This window comes from Lissotriton vulgaris, chromosome 4_1, assembly GCF_964263255.1.
Source record: "Lissotriton vulgaris chromosome 4_1, aLisVul1.2, whole genome shotgun sequence".
Classification (NCBI taxonomy): Eukaryota; Metazoa; Chordata; class Amphibia; order Caudata; family Salamandridae; genus Lissotriton; species Lissotriton vulgaris.
In genome coordinates this window covers 1,863,519,485-1,863,534,240 of record NC_141691.1, presented here as the reverse complement: position 1 = coordinate 1,863,534,240, position 14,756 = coordinate 1,863,519,485, and positions in this window count along the sequence as shown.

Below are 14,756 nucleotides of genomic sequence, written 5' to 3'. Positions count from 1 at the left end.
AACCTGGGGTGGAAGATGCAATGTGCGCATGACTGTTTGGCCAGCCCAAGAGGGCTTTATATCTTTATATCTCTATCTTAGTTAAAAGCATCAGTTTTGTTCCCTTACGCCAGATTGAAGCACACTTTTCACACCTGCATCGACACTCATCCCACATAGCCCCTGCCACTTGACTGTCCCTATAACCAACCCATTTATTTGCTATGACTAACTTCCAAAGGTTATTTCCGGGCTTTATATAGAGATAGCCGCACCTAGGAGGCCGTCGTCGGGCTCAGGCTTGTTCTCTGGCATATGGATGAGCAATGGCGTTTCTGAGGCACTCAGCTGGGAGAACTATCTAGCTTAAACAGCTTGCACTGCCTAGTGCAGTTCAACTACTTGTAGTAGGTGTACTGCAGTGCACACCAGTGTAGCTTTAGAAATATGTTTTAAGAAGAGAGCAAAGCTGCAGCATATATCATACCCAATGGCTGACTTCATACACCTGGCGTGGGAATGCTATATACAGCAGCGGCCCCTCCATTAAAGCAGAGGAGCTCGCCCCACCCCTGCCACCAGCCAGTCTTGGGGGCGGGTCCAGGGCGATGACCCTGTGGTGGGGTCCCTTCATTGCACATGAGTTGTTTTCAGGCCGGCCAAACATCTCGTCCACAGTAAAGCTTTCTTCAGACCCAACTACTTTGCTGGGGCTGGAGACAGCAGGCACAGGCTTCCAGTATGCTTGGGAGCACAAAGTTGTAGCGCTCAGGCCAATCATGATGCTGCTTTCCTGCAGCGTCATGATTGGCCGCAGTGCAGTCTGGGAGCCTGTCCCTGAAGCAGCAGTGGCTGCGATCAGATATGTTTTAATGATTTTTTTTTGTCACCAGAGCAACCGCTGTGGTGGGTGGGTCGGAGGATGGAGCTGTGAAGTGCACAGCTCCCTTCTCCGGTCCACGCACCACTTTGGCAGGGGACGGGCCGCGACTGGCTATCCACTGGGGGATTCTGCCCTGCTATACTTACAGCAGTGGCAGTACTGTTTGCCCCATCCCCTCTGATGGTGCAACTTGGTTATGTAACGTTAAGGAAGTTCCATTGAGTAAACCATGCTTGCAGTGTTCTCATGTTCAGGGGCGTAGCGTGGTTATTAATATTGGGTGGGAGTGTGACCTTCAGATTTCCCAAGAATCATGCTGGCATATCAGTTTAGGTCAGTTCAAAATCTTTATTCGATCTTTAGATAAAAATCATGAAAGTACAATATACAAGACATCACCGCAGAATTCAGTATAAAATTTGGGAATTAGCACAAATATACATAAAAATAAGTGATTGATACAGAGAAGCCTACTATATCAAAATACATAAGCATAGTCTCAGACTTGCCGTTACCAGTATCCCTCCCTAGGTATGCAGCTCTGTATCGAAAAATTTGCAGATTGTCACATATCTATAGAAGACACCATGGTTAAAAGTCCCATTAAAACATGATATAAAATCAATAAAAGACGTGGATTGGTGCGAAATAAGCGGTATAAAGTGCATTTACAAAGGGCTGGGCTACCTCCACACTCATTACCCTTCCATAGTTTCCCTACTACGGATGGAAAATTTAAGGAAGCAATAAACACTAAAACAGATGTCGTGCTACCTTACATCTGGAGGTATATTAGAGCTCGCTGCACTTCTTAAAGGCCAATGTTTTCAGGATGTGCTTGAGTCAAAATTGGAAAACTTTATGATAAAATTTACAAAAAAACATAAAATGCAACAGGGATTGCTCTGCGAACCCATTACAGGGACAAGGCGGTAAATTGCTATCCCACCACTGCGCCCCCTCAGAAAAGCACATTAGAAGCCACACAACACCTGACCTGAACCTAAAAAGTAGAGACCTCTCCCAGCTTGTAAACTCCAAATATAGTGCTAGGTTTCCTGTCGCTAAGGTCATAAAATAATTACAAATAGAATATTTACTAAAAACTTCCACTTTTTTGGGGGGGGGGGGAGTTAACTCTGCATAACAGGTCTTAACAAACCTCTTGGCAAGTTTACTTATGGTGTCAGGAGCTGTAAACATTTTGGGGGAGAACAATGTCAGCAAAGGACTTACTAACATTGTTCAGCCAAGGAATAGAAAGACCCCTGTCCTGACTAAGGCAATCTAAAATAACATATTTGTTTAAACTAGCTTTGTTATTAGTCCACACACTTACCCAGAGCAGAAGGGGGGTCCGCTTAATAATATCTGAAATATATTCTAAGTTACATTTAGTATTAAATCTGTTTATTCAGAGCAAAAAAAGTATATCGACCCGTGCTTGTGGAGGCACCGGCCACACAATTACAATGCTTAAGTGAGATCATAGTGGGCATAGGTAACAGTCAGGGCTCATTAAACACAGCAAGCCACCTACAACCCAGACGGGCCGGCCGCGTCGAAAAGCAGTGTAGCATGTCGGAAGCTGAAATGATCTATGCAACAAAACCAAATCCCAAACAACCCCAAACGACCCTCCCCTTCCCCCACCCCCCGAACCCCTTCTTGTCCGCTGAGTAATCCACGTCAAACTCCATCTAGCCTAGCCGTCCGAAAAGGACGGTTCCTGAACCATTCCACACTGAGCTTTACGCCTGCGGGTCTTGGTCTTAGGCTCAAGGAGCGGAGTGTCTGCGAGATGCAACAGTCGCAGGTATCGGGGGCAGCTCAGCTCCCGAAATTCCCCGGTGAGCAAAGTCAAGAACTGCCGCCAGATGTCTGCAAACTCCTCGCTCCGCCCCGCCGCGGTTAGGGACAGCTTCTCCATCCCCAAAACTGTCCAAAGTCTATGTAGCCAGCCCAGGTGTACGGGGGGCTGTGGGTCTCTCCAGCGTGCCACAATGTTCTGTACCGCGGCTCCCAGAGCTATGGCAATCAACCTCTCTCTCATGGATTTCAAGGGATACATTAGTGCATTCGGCAAGCCAAGAAGTACATAAGCAGGGAACCTAGGGAGCTGGGTGTCTAAGTGCGCATCTACGAGGTCTAGGATGGTGTCCCAGTATTGTCGCAGCCTCTCACAGCTCCATAGCAGGTGTTCGAGTGTACCCCGTTCCCCACACCCCCTCCAACATCGATCACTTGCCTTGGGATCCCAACGATGGATACGCGCTGGGGCATGGTACCAATACATGGCTACTTTAGTCAGGGTTTCCGTGAGGCCGGTGTGGTAGGCCGAGTGTCTGGCTCTATGATAAATCCCTTCGCACTCCTTTCGCTTGAGCTGCCTCCCCAGGTCTTCCTCCCACCTAGCTTTCCCCGGGTGGTAGGTGTATATGTGAGGGAGAAGTAGGTGTTGGTACAGATCGGGGAGTAGTTTCTACTCGGACGTGCGCGTGAGGAGCCATTTCTCATATGGCGTGAGGAAACGCTGCGCCCCTGGCCAAACGGTGGGTTGAAAGACCCAATGCCGGACCTGTAAGTATGGGAGTCTGTCTGCCTCCTGTATCCCATATTCCTCTTTCACTTTCTGAATGGAGAGGATGCCTTCCAGATTGAACATGTGCCCTACCTCTTTACAGGGAGTGGACCTCCATGTTTTAAAAAGCTGCGGGTCTAGGCCCGGAGTAAAGTCGGGATTCCCGAATATGGGCGTCAACGGGGAGGGAAACGAAGTGCGTTCTCTCCGGACAGCCACTTGATCCCAGACTTTCATCACCGTGCTCATGATATAGGATGCATAGAGGTTAGGGGGCCTGTGGCGCCGCGGCAGAAAGGGTACACCTTGGAGAGGTCGCCCAGCGACCGCTTGGTCCTGAAAGAGCCAGTGTTTACTAGACTCAAGTTGGTACCATTCCACTAAAGTACGCAGCTGTGCCGCCTGAAAGTACAGGGTGAGGTCCGGCATACCCACGCCTCCATGTGCAGGGGGAAGAGTCGCTATCCGCTGCTTAAAGCGGGGGCGGCGTCCGTTCCAGACATAGCGCGCTAAATCCGCTTGTGTCTTCTGGAGCCATCCCGTTGGTGGGCGTAGAGGCAGGGTCTGAAAGATGCACAGAACTTGCGGTAGAAGGGTCATCTTGACCGCTGCGACACGTCCGAGCCAGGAAAGTGTGAGGCGATTCCACTTCTGCAGCGTCTCACTAATTTGCGCGCTCAATTTGGCGTAGTTGGCTTCTGCCGTACCCAGCACCGTCGGCGCCAGTAGGACCCCCAGATAGGGGACTGTGGAACCGGACCACTGCAGATCAAACTCAGCTTTGGCATCCGCTAACACGTCGGGAGCAAGGACACATTCAGGGCCACCGACTTCCCCACGTTAATTTTAAAGCCCGAGGCCTGCGCAAAGGAGTGCAGTTCGACCAGGAGTGCCCGCAGAGATTGCATAGGGTCCATCAGGGAGAGCAGGATGTCGTCTGCATACAGGCTGATCTTGTGCGTGTCTCCCCCAAAGGGGATGCCCTTAATGCGTTGGTGATGCCTGACCCTCTGCGCCAGTGGCTCCATGTAGAGCGCAAACAGGAGAGGGGAGAGTGGGCAACCCTGCCTGGTCCCCCTTCCTATCGGGAAACGCGGTGAGGTGTGGCCATTAACCCGTACCGTCGCGGTGGGCTGTCTATAGCAATTAAATATCCGATTTCGGGTGGTCTCCCCTAGACCGAATCTCTGGAGCGCCTGGTCAAGGTAGGGCCAGTGCACCCGATCGAATGCCTTCTCGGCATCAATAGCGAGAAGCATACATCCCGGCCTCGTGCGCGAGCCGGCCTCAATAAGATGGAGGACGCGCCTGGTGTTGTCACTCGTTTGCCGCTAGGGGATGAAGCCGGCCTGGTCGGGTTCGACTAGTTGTTGCATGTACGGCGCCAACCGGCTCGCGATGATACCCGTATATAGCTTGAGGTCCACGTTCAATAGAGATATTGGTCTGTAGGATCCGCACTGAGTGGGGTCCCTACCGGCCTTGGGTATCACCGATATCGCCGCCTCCAGAAGGTCTGGGGGGATAGCCCCGACCTGATCAAAGGAATTGAAGAGGTCCCGCAGTAGGGGGGCCACTTGCTGGCAGAATGTCTTATAAAAGGCCGCCGAGAATCCGTCTGGGCCCGGGGATTTCCCCAGCTTGAGGCGGGAAATCGTGGAAATGACCTCTTACAGACCAATGGGCCTGTCGAGGAACTGAGACTGCGCTTCGGTCAGCGATGGGAGAACTGTTCCATCGAGGTAATTGCTACCGCATTCCACGTCCAGCCTGTCTGCCTCATACAAGTCGGCATAAAAGGACCCGAATGACCCCGCTATGGCAGCGTCCTCGGTGAGCGTATCACCTCGAGCGGTTCGGATGGCGTGAATACGCCGTTGCTGCCGCTGTTCCCGCAGCTTACATGCTAACAGTCTCCCGCAGCGGTCCCCACCTGTGTAGTAGGCATGTTTCAGGCGTATTGCTGCGAATTCCGCGACATCCTGATCAAGCGCGGCCAGCATCTTCCGCTCCGTGCAGAGCTGGCGCCACGCCCTGGCCGCCCCGGTGCGTTGATGCAGTTGCTCGAGTTCCTTTACGCGCTGTGTGAGGTCGGCCCTTTTCTGCGTGCGCTCCCTATTGTTGGCTACCGCCAAGGAAATAAACTCGCTTCGGAGGACCGCTTTTAGTGTTGCCCATTGGGTAGCTTTGGAGGTGTCTCCGTTAGCATTATGTGTGAGGAATTGGCTGATGGCTGCCTTGATCTTCTCCACTGAGGAGGGGTTCTGCTGCAAGCCGTTGTGCAGGCGCCCGTGACGTTGCGGGCTGGGTGTATCGGGTACTTGAAAGGATGCCGAGATCGGGGAGTGATCCGAGAACGAGGCCGGATGGATCTCCACCTCTTGCGCGCGCGTTGCCAATTGGGCGGAGCAAAGCGGGTAATCTAGTCGCGCATAAGACTTATGGGCTGCCGAGTAGTGTGTGTAGGCTGTGTCGTGGGGATGAAAGTGTCTCCACAGCTCAATAAGACCCAGGTCTGCAAGATGTGCATGGCCCTCTGTCGATAATGCCCCCACCTGGCCCACCCTCTGGTTGGAGCGATCGGTGACATTGTCGAACACTAGGTTTAAGTCCCCTCCCAGTAATAGGTGTTGGTGCGTGTTGGCTGTGGCCGCTTCAAGCGCAGAGTGCAAGTATCTTTCCTGTCCTTCATTAGGGGCGTACATGGAGCCTATGAGTAGTGTCTGCCCTGCCACAAGGAAGCGGTGGATTAGTAGCCTGCCTTTGACTTCTGCCTCTTTCTGCAACACTCGCCCCTTAAAAGATCGCGCTACCAGTATGGCCACTCCAGCTACCTTTGGACGCGGATGAGAACAGCTGCTCAGGGAAGGCGCGGGACCGAAGCCTGTGATGGTCCTTGGACAGCAAGTGTGTCTCCTGTAGGAGGCAGATGTCGGCCTGCGAGTGCTCTAGAAAGGAGAGGATCGCCCTGCGCTTGTTGGGGCTATTAAGTCCCCTGACATTTAGGGAAAGAATAGTCAGTGGAGGCATCATTCCAGATGCGGAGTGTAGGCGCGCTCGTGTTCAGTGCGTGCTAGTGGCCTGAGAGATAAAAGGTCAGTGAAGGCTCTCAGTGTCTGCGAACAAGAAGGTTCCCCCCCCCTTCCCCCCTCCCTCCAAAGAACAAACCCACCCTAACCCCAACTAGCAAGCCCCACCAAACCCACCCGCCCGTGTCCAACCACCCTCCTCTTCACCCCCCCCCCCCCCCCAACAGAATCCAAGCCTGGAACCCAAAAGAACAAACCATAGTCCCGGTCCTGGTGGGCAACACCGGTCCGTAGAAGGGTCTTCGTAGGAAACGTGACAGTGGCGGCTTCTCCCCGGCCCCCACGTCCCTCCCCTCGTTAAGGCAATGTGTGGTGAGCGACCTCTAACATACTGCTCACGGGGCAACAGTGGTATCTCGCACCACTTCCTGGTCAGCCGCTGCCTGCTCCTGGGCTATAGTCTCGGGGTCTGGCTTTAGGCGCGATCCACGCCTGCGCCGCCGGCCAACCCTCTGCCAGTCGTCCTGGTTGCGCTGCGCCGCTCTGTCCTGAGAACCGTGGGGCAATCCATCCTCCGTGTCTGAGAGGTCTGGCAGGTCGATGTTCAAGAGGGCGCAGGTGTCTCTGAGAGAGCGGAGTTGGTGCAGTTTCCCCTGCCATTTGAAAATGATCCGGAATGGATGGCCCCAGGAATACAGTACCTCTTTCTCGCGCAAGAAAGCTGTCATGACCTTAAATTTGTGTCTCTTCTGCAGCGTGATAGCCGACAGGTCCTGAAACAATGCCACGTTCACTCCTCGAAATTGCAGAGGTTGCTTCTGCCGAGCCTCCTGGAGGATCCGCTCCTTCAATGGGAAGTCAGGGAGATAAGCTAGGATGTCTGGTGGTGGGGCCGGGGCCCGTCGCGGCAGGCCCACCCTATGAGCACGGTCTATGCGTATGGGGAAGTCCTCCGCTTCACCTAGCACCTCCCGGAAAAGGTCCTGCAGGTATCCAGTGACACTGTTCCCTTCGGCACTCTGTGGTACATTCCTGACCCGTATATTATTTCTCCGAGAGCGGTTCTCCAGGTCTTCAGCGTGCGCCTGCAGGCCGACCTGTTGCTCCTGAAGACGGAGGACTTCCTGCTGCAGGTGCACTAGTTCTTCACTGCGTGCGTGACCGGTCTCTTCCACCGCTGCCACCCTTTCCCCTAGACCATCCAGGTCTCGACAGAGTTCCCGTTGTTCTCCGGCGATGTCTTGTTTGAGAGCCTGGAAGTCTTCCCTGAGGGTATTGAATAGTGTTTCCAGAAAAATGCGTGTGATGGGAGCTTCGTGCTCTTCCTGGTGCTGCGTCCCTGTGTCAGCCGGGGTGGAGGGGGGCGTCTGAGTCTTCCCCCCCTTGGTAGTAGGTTTGTTGAGCATATCTGTGATGGTGCGGTTAGTCCTGCGATTCGTGTTGGCCATTTTGCCCCCTAGGGCGGAACCGTGCCGCGCGCGGGCTCAGGAGTGGGCCTGCTCTCACCCACCTGCGAGCTACTTGGTCCCCCCGGTGGCACCACTGCGGCCTTCAGACCCCCCCGGCTGTCCCCTCCGATCTGGGTCCTGTCCGTGGGGTTCACCGTCGCCCGCTTCTAACAACCTCTCCACGCCCGGTCCGGCCCCGATGAATGTCTCCTACTCCTCCTGCCGGGGACTCGATCTCCCCGTCCCCCGAGATATGCGGCCCAGCCCTCACTTCGATACGGGCCCTCTTGCACTCCAAGGCTCCCCCAGCAGCAAAGGAAGTGTGCAGGCGCCGGGCCTCGTTCCCCACGCTCCGGGGGGGTCTGTCTCTCTCGTTTTGCCTCGGAGGTCTGGTCTACGCAGCCGTCGCCCCCAGGTTTGGAGTTTCTGCTTGCCGCCCAAACACGCGCTCGCTAGGTAGCAGGGGCCCCACTCAGCTCGTGTCCAGCAGAATAGGCCCCAGGCCGGCCTCCAAGGGTAAGGGCGCGGCGCCCTGCCAAAACCTCCGGTCCCCTAGTGTGGCGTGCAGTCCCAGCGCCAGCAGCGGGGTTCCAGCCTCTCACCCCCGGGACTGCTGCAGTCCGCGCCGCTTCTGGATACCAGCGTTGCACTTCCCCCAGGAGCGCGCAATCTCACCTCCTGTCCCGGCATAGTCCTGGCTTCGCTTTTGTGGAGTCACCGGGTGCCGTGTGGGGAACCCCCTCCTCTCCAGGGGTCCGCGTTGCGCTTGGCGGGCCCCCTCCGGATCTGCCCAGCGTCGCTGCCGCACCCAACTGCCGGGGTCCGCTGTGTCCGCCTAGGCCCAAAGCCGGGGCCTCGATTTGGATTGCCCGCCGGTGGGGTGTCGGGCGGCCACCGCTCCTCGTTGTCGCCAGCGTTCCAGGAGGATTGCACGGCCCCAACCAGCGGCCGCGGCTGGTCGGGCTCCGCGGGGTGAGGAGTAAATGTGGCTGTGCTACCTGCAGAACCCCCGGTGCCACAGCCGGTGAAGCCTCGTCGCGGCCGCCCAGGCCCGGAGCCGGGGCCTCGGGTGAATCAGCCCGCCGGCCGGGAATCGGGCAGCCGTTGCTCCTCACCGCTCCAGGGGGTTCTCTCTACTCCGGTTATCAGCCAGGGCCGACAGCTCCTCGCGTCCACCGCCTCGTCTGCGGACTGCAGGCCGATCTGCCGCTCTCACCAACCCGCTCAGCCCTCGGGGCCCGCCTCAATGGCGGCCGTCTCCCGCTCCGGGCCGGAGTGGCCGTCTCTTCTCTCACCCCGCTGGTCCGGGCCGGGGGCCGGTCTCGTCGCTGGCGATCACCTGCCCGCTCTGCAGGAGCGGAAAATCGCCCGTGCTGGAGGTCACCACTGCTGTAAAAAGGCGAAATCGGGGCTTGGGCCGGGGAGCCGAGGTCAACCACATCCACCTAGCCCGCCATCTTGGCCACGCCCCTGTAAGTTACATTTAGAGTGCAGAATAAAGCAGGAGATTCAGCAGCCGCCTACAAATGATGTTTTCTTCTACTGTATGGGGGAGATGCTGTGGTACCCACATACATCTACATGGGTAGCCGTGGAGACACACTTCAGCCCATAAATTGTAAGGTGGGGACTAATAGTATCCCTTCCAGCTTAAATCGGGATCCTGCCACCACCCTCTCTGGTTTCATGTTTTCTGCATTTACTTGTGATTGCCAAGAATTGGCAGAATCAAATGTAACACCTAAGTAACAAACGTTCTGTACAATGCTCAGATGATACTCTTGCAGCTTTAGGGACGACAAGGTTTTCCTACTAGGCCCAGAGGCCATTAGATGGGACTTACCTCAATTGGTCAGCATGTCACGATTTCCCATGAATGATACAAAAGATTCAACCAGAGTGCGCATAGTGTCTTAGCCATTAAGACAGTGTTGTCGGTATATAATGTTGTTGGGACAAGAGAATTAGTAATTTTATGCACATGCCTGGTTGAAATAGAACAATTGGTGCTTAAATCGTTAATACACACCTCTGGCGCTAACTGCTAGCTAATGGGAAAATGTCAGAGTTCCCCTGATCAGTCATGCCGCACCCTGGTCTCTACATTTTCATGCAGGGAATGTAGAAAATTAACTAGGTGGGTTTCTACCCATAGATTAATTAAAATCATCCACAAATTGCTCGATTTCACGCAATCAAATGCTGAAGACAGGTCCATAAAGGCCAGGTACAGTGGGCAGTGCCTGGCAATATTATACTTACTCACAATCGGGTGTAGGTTCAGGCACTGCTCCAGCCCACCTAGACTATTGTTTGGCAGCTGAAAATAACCCTCCCCAAAACCTTCACTGAATTGCCGATACGGGATATTGGCCTGTAGTATTGGGGAACCCTCTATCTCCTTTTGTAAAAAACTATTGGTGAGATGGTAGATAGGGTCCACTACTCCGGGACCCCATAACACAACATGTTATTAAATAGATTAGTGAGCAGTGGTCTAAGTTGCATTTAAGAAGATCCCTAGGGATCCCGTCAGCCCCCGGAGCATTCCCACTTGAGCGAAGTCTAATTGCACCCTACCCTCCTGGAGTGAAAGCTGAAAAGGAGTGGAGTGATCAAAGTGCTTGTGTAACCCATCATTACACAGCTTATCTATGCATAGCAACAAATAAAGTACGTCACCCACTCCCGGCTTGAGTTTTTACAGATCAGAAGTGGATTTGGAGGGGGGCGGGGCATCCTTCTCACAAAACCTATATCCCAGAATACTTTACTGCAATTCTGTGCAGCTGCCAGTTCGAATATTTCACAGATATTTTTTTTCCAGAGAATGTTTCCTCTCCCTGAAGATCCGTATATTTTCCAGCCTGCCTCCTGGACCACCCTAACATCTTTAGGGGTCCCTGCCAGTGCCATCCTCACACGGCGATTAAACCAGATGCAGGTACACAAGAATGCAGTCAAATTCTTCTTAAGGAGAAGACCAGTGTGGCATTGGGATCTTTAAGGTGTCAAACTAGTCTGAGTCTGTCTCTTGACTCTTGATAGATTCCATCGCACACTATTGATTTATTCCTGCCCATAGGGACGACCCCTTCAATTAGAAGGGCGTTGCTGTCATCCTACTGGGTTTCTATTACTGCACTGTTAAAACACCACTGCAAGAAGATCTTAGAGGTGAATATATTGCTTATAGCTAATGCCCGGCTCCCTCCACTGCAGATTGGTTTACTTGGCCCCACATCCTAAAAATAATTGATAACCCCTACAAGGTCCAACACGGCAACACTTTTCCTCAGCTCCAGCCCCCTTGCATTCAGTGGTGCATTTTCAGTCACTGAACTCAAGGAGCCTAACTTTTGGCTCTTTGCCAAGCTTAGCATAAAATAATAACAAGCATTTGCAATGCAATGGTCCTCGGCATTCTTAAAGTTAGAGCTATTGGATTGCTCATGACATTATTTTTATTTATGTTTTTTTTAGAGGAACCAAAGGACGACAGTTTATTTGACTAGCAGTTCGCATAAGAATACCTTATTTTTACCATGCCCAAACTTCAACCGAAAGTTCTAAATACCATTAAATATAAATTATGAAAGCAGTACTTTGTATGTCCAATCATGCCTTTTGAGGAGTAGGGGTGCTTTACAAATCAATACCCAACTACAACTTTCCAGAACAAAGTGTATTCACGCTTCTACAACTTTAGGTAGAGCTGCAAACCTGAAGGATACCGCCGTAGCAAATACTTTAATACACATCTATTTTAGCACAAATTAAACATGTAACTTGCAACTTCTGCTCCTATTTCGGCGACAGCAAGGTCACTAATGTTGGTAACTTAATAGAGATGAAAAATCTGAGACCTACAACTAACACGCAGATGTCCAAAATGTACACTGAACAACTGTTCAATACTCCATTCAAAAAAACAAATTACTACCTGAGCTGAGGATTCACTTTTGCACCAAAGGAACAAATCAAGTCAGAATCTGCGGAAAGTGGTCCAAATTCATGATGCTTGGTTTGACCCAATAGCCTAATATATGTAGCATGCTGCACGAAAAACTCAGCTAGGCCAAAAACAGGCTTCACGGGAATGCAGAGATCCAATACTTCAGCGGCAAAAGTGTGTTGTAAAACACAACCTGCAAGAATCACTAGCCCCATGTAGGGCACAACACTACATCCCTGCTCACTGTAGCCCCCATCCTCGCCCCCCCCCCCCCAAGAAAGCGTCCTTGGCCCTCTGAGCGCATGAAGCACTCTACATATGGTACATTACAATCACAGAGATTAATTTAATGGGTTTTACCTCGAAGAGGCGGTGTAGTACCTCAAAGAGTCGAGCAATGCCAGCCCATACCACGTCGTGAGTAGCGCGCAACGAAACGAACTCCAATACTAAAATTCATTAGCTCTAATTTAGTTTTTTAACAGTAAAACAACAATTTGTTTAAAATGATTCCATCCATATGTTTTTCTGTCACATAACACATTACAACAAGGGGAATACCACGGAAGACTGACTAAAAATACCTTAAAAAGTGACAAAACATAACAAGTAATGCTCAAATAGTAATATACCCTTTTATGAGTACTGTACAATTGTGGCATAAAAAAGCTTAATTATTGCATTCTTTTTTTTGCAAATTAAAAAACAAATAGTGCCAAAACGGTAATGCAACCTTCTTTCAGAGCTCTGAAGTTTTTCGGTTCCATGTGTGAATAGCTGATCCGCTGCTATTTTTTTAGTATGCATTGCGTAATTCTGGGGCATATTACCAAGCCCGCGATAAATGCTTTAGCAACTTTTTAAAGTTGCTAACGCATTTTTTTTTAATCTCACTATTACCAATACGTCTCTAACCTGAGTTAGAGATGTATTCTTGACGTCATCTATCGCACCGCGCTGGGGGCGATATATAACGCTAATGGGATGCAAGGTGGCGTTCCCACATCCAACCACATGTAAAATGTGGTTGGAGGTGTTAACACCCTATTATCAAGGCAGGCGTTGGGAGAAAGAGACCTGCGATAAACTCGTTTATCGCAGATCTCCCAAAGCCTGCTTTGATCAGATGTTGGGCATTGATAACATGGGGGTGTGGATCATAAAGCTGAATCCACCCCCCCATATTATCAAGGCACACATTAGCGCGTGAAAACAACGCTTGTTTTCATGCGCCAATGTTCCCTATTGCCGACTATCGCCGGATTTAATTTCGCCTACATGTTGCGCGTTGATAATTACGCGCTATCACGGCGATATGGAAATGTGCGATGTGCTTTTATTATCGCACATCTTGTTAATATGCCCCTCTGTTTTTATAACGCGATAAAATGATTTACACAGAATGGAAAGTAAAAACCTAGACTGGGTCCTGGTTGCAGGCCTGGTTGCAGTTACCCTTTCCACAACACTGCGGAGTTCTTGGCACAGGAAGGAGACCTCTGTGCATACTTCACCCACTCTCCCCTCAAGGGCCTCACTGGACAATTGAATCTCCAATCGGCATGGGTTGCGGTGTATTCTGTTTGGGAGTTGACCACTCTTGTGTAGCGGTCCATTTTCCCCTGGCAAGGGGTTTTGCGTTCTTGGTCCCTGGCCTGTGTCTCAGTGTAGGGTGGTATGGGGGCTTTAAGTGTGTGTGTGCGTGTCACGATCAGCATTACAGGAGCACTGCAGATATTTTCATGTGCTTCCTACTGCTGCGCAACTTGGCCAAGAGTCCTTGAGTAGATCACCGGTGGGGGATACTTATCTTCTATCTGGTAGCCAGGTCTGTCAGGCCAGTTCTTGACTCTCACGGAGGCAATTTGCCTTCCCTTATGGCATGTTGCTTCACAGTTATGATTAAGGGAGAGGGAGGCCCCCTGTGTTTTACCCACCACCTGCTGAACTGCTGGCCGAGCTTGTCGGATCTATTTGGTGCCCCCAAACCTTTCACAGGTTTCTGGCCTTTCAGGACATATGTCTAGTCCACTGTGGTGCTGCAGAGGTTTTTAAAAGGATTCTATTTCACAAGGCTAGGGACCTTGGGAGGGGCCTAAAAGGGTAGAGAGGTCCTCACCAGAGAGGTAGGAAGCGATACGTCCTACCAATAAATTATCCTAAAAAACAATTAAGTATTTCTTCCGGAACCAGAGCGGTTCTTTCCAGAAAAAAAACAACAAAAGGGGAGAAGAAGACAGACGGGGGTGTTCTTCTTTAAGATTACACCATATTAAGAGTTTTTTTACGCCAGTCTTTTGCCACCCCATTATCGGTGGGTCGGGAAAAATACTCTTTTCTTAATATAGCCCTCACTCACTCTAATAGTGACATGCTTCATCATGGGGCTTACCCCAACTCCTAAACGTCGGAGTGGGCTCAACCATCTTTCAGGGAGCACTTATGAAGGTTTAGTATGGGACGAATCGTTTACCCCTTGCCTGCTTATGACAGAGCTATGCCATCATGAGCCACGGATGGCATGTGCTCAGGACGGCGTGGTTCCATCATGCGGCTGCCGCTCCGCCCGCTCGGCATTAATTCCCCGCCTGTGCGGGTGAATTAATGAGCGGGCGGGGCTGTGACGGAACCACGCCGTCATGAGCACATGCCCCCCATGGCTCGTGATGGCTTGGTTCCGTCATGAGTGCCGAAGCATCGCACCCGCCCCCTTGCCTCCCAGCGCTGAGGCGGAATTGGCGCCACGGCCAAGGGGTTAAAGATAAAATTCCTCCCCCATGCGTAAAGTATCCTTGATTAGTGGAGTGGGAGGGAAGGTTAAAAACATTACTATAGTATGGTAAGAGGATGTAATGATCCTATGACCCTAAACTAGACACCT